The sequence below is a fragment of the Apis dorsata genome, unplaced genomic scaffold, assembly GCF_000469605.1.
Source record: "Apis dorsata unplaced genomic scaffold, Apis dorsata 1.3 scaffold_621, whole genome shotgun sequence".
Lineage (NCBI taxonomy): Eukaryota > Metazoa > Arthropoda > Insecta > Hymenoptera > Apidae > Apis > Apis dorsata.
In genome coordinates this window covers 55,935-61,596 of record NW_006263817.1, presented here as the reverse complement: position 1 = coordinate 61,596, position 5,662 = coordinate 55,935, and positions in this window count along the sequence as shown.

Sequence of the window (5,662 nt, the reverse complement as noted above, 5' to 3'; positions counted from 1 at the left end):
AATGAACGTGGAAGTTTTTGGTTGGTATCTTTGATAGAAGATCTTTTTTGATAATAATGCGAGAATATAATTCTATGAGAATTATTTATTTCCTTGTGCTCGGGAGACGCAACTCGGTTCTTTGGCTTTCACGTTGTTGGTTAAAGATTTTGAATCGTTTGGATTGTATTTATAATCAGTACATTTATGTAAAAATGAACGTGGAAGTTTTTGGTTGGTATCTTTGATAGAAGATCTTTTTTGATAATAATGCGCGTAATCTTTTGGATTGTATTTATAATCAGTGCATGTATGGAAAAATGAACGTGGAAGTTTTTGGTTGGTATCTTTGATAGAAGATCTTTTTTGATAATAATGCGCGTAATCTTTTGGATTGTATTTATAATCAGTGCATGTATGGAAAAATGAACGTGGAAGTTTTTGGTTGGTATCTTTGATAGAAGATCTTTTTTGATAATAATGCGAGTATATACTTCTATGAGAATTATTTAATTATTTCTCTCTTATTAACTGCGATGGACATATAAGTATAGCGTATCTTTCAAAGTACTTGAAGGTACTTGAACTCGAATACGCGGATATCATTTTAAATCAACTCGAGTGTTCGTGTTTTGTGAAGAGAGATTATATATTCCTTATCTTTCGCAATTCTTATCGCCGCAATAAATTACTTTTATATCTTATTTTCAAAATAAAAATTGCCGGTGAAATAAAGTTATTAAAAAGGAAAAAAAAAAAAAACAAGGGAAAGTAAGTGCGAGATCGAAAGCTCGAGATCGATTAAAATCTCTGCAAGTGGTTCGCGAGCAGCATGGCAATCAACGATGGTATTATTAAAATGAATTCGCTACGCGCCATTTCCACAATTAATAGACACTGGTTCCCGCTTCATGAATAAACCTACGAACTACAAAATAAGCCGTTGTAAGTCGTTCCATTGGCTTATCGCGAATGGAATAATTGCATGTTGAGAATTTTTATTGTTCGTCAGCCAGATTCGATTATTAAGATTGTTTACACTTTTTAAAAAATTCAGTCGAGAACAACGATGTTACAACGATGGCTGTTTTAATATTTGAGAGATCTTTGCTTAATTTAGTGATTTCAATCACTATAGCTGTAACAGCAATATTGATATGTGACGAGTCACAAAGCTTGAAAGTTTTGTAGATGTGCCTGTACAATTAATGTGAAATTTATGAAAATTTGTAGAGTGTTGATGAGGAAACGTGTATTGGATCGTTGCAAGGTATTCCGTTTAGATATTTATGGATAACAGTTCACGAAATTTTTAATGATAAAAATCGTCTATAATGATCGTATTTAATTTATAATGAAAAAAAGAATAATTAAGGAAAAATTTTGTATAATTTTTAATGTTTGACGTAGATCATTCAATCAAATTTTAGAAAATAATTTAATTCGATATGTTATTATTTGAGGAAGCTTTCACTATTAATATTTTCCGTATATAATTCTTGGTTCTAACGACCAGAACACAAGCCACTTTCCAACTTTATTCACCTTCGTACGAGTTAAATATCGAAAACGACTCGTGCCAACGAAGAACTTTTATATCCAAAAGTCATTACACAAGAAATGTTTAAAAATTTTTCAACTAACATTACCATTTTTCCAATAATAATAAAATTCCTCTTGGAACTACAAAACCATGAAAAATATAACCGCCATTCGATTTCTTAACACTCTTAATTTACTCAAAAAAAAAAAGAAAAAGAAAAGGAAAGAAAAACAAACCCAAAATCTTTCGTCCAACGTACCAAGCTATTACGCCACGCAACCGCGGTAATTACCCTGCAAGACACACCATCCTCGTGGATACAGGCGACATCTACAATTTCTCGACCAGTTCGGGTGTACGTAACATCGATTCACCGGTTACGAATGGCGAACGGAAAATTGTGGATGCTTATCCGGTGTAGCAAGCGCCGTATGGCCGCCGTATAGCACGCCCTCGACGATGGCCACGGGGATGGGTGACAAGAACCTGACCACGAGAAGCTGGTGGAACACAACACGGCGCGTTGTTACACTGCATCCTGTAAACGCGACCAGACCGCCCGCTTTCCGTCTAGCGCCGATTTGATGCATGGATACCAGTTTGCCACACTCCGCGCGCAATACTGCATATTGGCTGGTATTGGGCGATCCATCATACCGCAAGACACCGGCACATCGCTCATTCGCCTTAACGCTCCAGATGCTGTTGCCAACTTCGACGCGGAGAGACGGGTCTGCTCGTATATTCCGAGGGAGGGGGGTGGATGGAGGGTGGATTGCGTTTATAGAGGGGTGGGATGGGATGCGAGCTTTCGTGTTTCGCGCGTTCTAAAAGGTGGAACGCATCCATAATTCTGGAGGGTATTAAGAGAGGACGAGATAACGATGGGTTTCGCTTTAAGATTGCGGGATATATTAACGGTCGATGCGTCATTTTAGTTGGTAGTTAAGTGTTTCTCATCTCCAAGATGCAATAACACGCGCAACGAAATTATTCTCCAAAGTTTTGTGCATCTATCTATAATCCATCGTTCTTCAAAATTCTTCTTTTTTAAGTATCGATTTTGCTTCGTGCTATTTTTGCTGGTTCAGATGCGTTGGAAATCGTAAAGGTAGCAGGAAAGTTATTTCGTTTTGTAATGCACGATGGGTTTTAGTTGCCAGTTTCAGAGGAAATGGATTTCACGTTTTTTTTTTATACATGCAAAAATCGGGGCTGGTGTGAATGGTTGGTATTTTGAGTAGAATTTAAAAAAAAATAGTTACTATTTTTCTTTTCTGGTTTACGTGATACCATAGAAAAATCTTACTATCTAAATGTTTAAAATATTTAAACTGGCTTCACTCGAGCTATGATTACAAAGTGAAACTTTGAACATATAGTTTCATTATCATCTCGAGATTTATTATGCAAAATACTTTCCAGAGCTTCACTGTTATCAATCTGTCTGTCGATGGATCTTTCATATCTCGAAGCGGAAGCTTATTGACACGCGAAGTGAAACGGGCATCGAAAGAATATCCAGTAGTTGGAGAAAAGAGCGCGGCCATATATTTATAATTATTCTTTTTGTTCGTGTTGTCGCAAAGCCCGGTGCCGATTACTCCCTTTCGATGCTTTACCTACGAATTATACACGGGTCAAAGATTCCAAACAATTCAGTTCCTTCGCGCGCGCGAACACGTACACGTTTCGTTCGGTGTCTTTTCTTTCCAACTCTCCGCTATTTCGATTTCTTTATTGTCCAGGAAACTTTGACGACGCTTGGAATATATATATATTTCGCTTTTCAGAGCGCCCAGAGTTCCGCAGGAATGAAAACGTACCGGCGATCCGGAAAATTCAGAGCGGTTGACCTGTACGCTCGCAATTCCCTCTCTCAAGTTTCTCGGGGATTTTCGAACGTTTCTCGCTTGAAGCGGCCATCAACTTGGCCACGCGCAATCCTCGACCGTGTTTGCACGATTACACTTTCCCTTCGAAGCGCACTCTTTGCAAATTTCTGGCCGGCGATTACGGGAATGTAATCGAAACTCAAGTTGAAATATCGGGATCGATCCTTCCGCGCGTGGAAAACGAATTATTCCGAGTTTGTTACGAGTAGTTGAATTGATATTTTTTTTATTACGCGAAATTTTGATACGAGTTTGGAATCGTTCTGAATACGTTTCTGAGGCGAAGTGAGATAATTGAATAAATTTATGTATGATGTGTAGATGCGAATGTTGAAAATTTGGTTTAAGAAGAAAGTAAAGTCAAATTTATCATTTATGAAGAGTAATTGGTGGAAAATAATTGAGATGATCGTTTCAAAAGAATCTTAAATTTCTATAATTTAATGGATAAAATTGATAACCACACTGATTGATCATAATAATCTTGTAATATTGTATATGTTAAACGTTAGAACTTGAAGAATAGCTTTCATTTTGTCATACGCAGCGTACAGAGATGCAAAAAGAAAGAGGAAATTGTAGCCTTATGAAATATCGACTTGAAATATCGTTTCAATTTTTGTTTCACCGTTATCTCATGTAATAGTTTAAACTTTATTTATCAAAATTACACATATACATTACACGATATATCATTTTATAACATAACATGTCCGACCAAACAAGGGAGAATTTCTCGTGTGAAAACAAATTGAAAAACACGCAATAAAGCGTTTTGTTCGTGGTTTCGTTTTTGGGAAAATAAATTTTAAAAAGTCGCCGAGAGAGCACTATAAACAAATATTCGATTAAAAAAGTATTAAAGATTTATTAGTATCTGGGGAAAAAATAGATATTACGATAAATTTATTGTATTTTGCAAAAAAATGAAAAAGTATTCTCAAATTTATGAAGTATTAAACTTTACTTTATTCCAATGACTGTGAAAACTATTGATATAAATAATGATGATATATTTAAGAATAAAACTCTCAAATGTTGCTTTTAAATTATTTTTCATTAATGAACACGACATTGAAAAGTAAAAATAAAAATTACTGCTTGCTAGATCAAGAATCATTCACTCTTGCTTATGAAAAAACAATTCTCGAAAATTTTTCTTTAAATCTATCTACATCTTTATAATTTAAGATTTGTTCTTCGAAAGTTCAAAATAAGGAATACTCTCATTCGAAGAATCGTCCATCTGTGAAAATTATCCATGTCGAAAATTTTATTTTCAAATATATTCTTGCAAATGTTCAACAAAGGATTTTTAAATTGAAAATAAACATCGAATATGATTTAATATAATTCTTCAACAATGAAACTTAATAATGGAAGCACGACTGATATTCACATTTGCAAAGTTTCGAGCATACGTTGGGTTATCATAAATAAAAACGAATAGGGAAATCATTAACACGAAATGTGATTTTTTATTTAATGACGATAAAACGAAGAATAATATTAAAAGAATAAAATTGTTAAACAGATCATTGATCTCCAAATAATTGATTTTATTGAAAGTTTGATTTCGTATTAATTTTTATTATCTTTATTATTATTAATATTTCGTATTTTTATTCGTCGATCTTTATTATTAAATATTTCATAAAGTATTCAATATCCATGGTATATAGATATTCAATACTTTATGAAATTCAATTCTTTATATTATCTTCAATGTTTCATCAAAATTTATATGCTTCTTTCGTTAAAATTATTACATACATAGATGAGAGATATTAAAATATCACATTGATAATATTATATAAGTTTCGTTTTTCTAATAAATTTTCTTATCTCGTATAAAAGTTAGGAATAAATCTAATGTTATTGTCAAATACTCAATTCCTTATAGATCTATTTCTCATAGATTGCAATCATTACTCTGAGCAAAATAAGTTAAATTATGAACATCGATAATATTTATAGGAACGTTTCAAAGAATGCTGAAAGAAAAATGTTTTAATCTGTTTTGATTAATGTACTGTTATTTCAAGTAAATATCATCAGTATCGATTGAAATACACAGAAATGACGGAAAAATATTGAAATTGATATTTTATACCTAAAAGTGTAGAAATTATTTTGTTGTTTTCGAAATACTGCGCCGATTTAAAAAAAATCCAACAAATATAAAAAGGAGTAAGGGAAAATATAAATAGGAGATAATATACAAATTTTGCGAAAAAATCAGTTG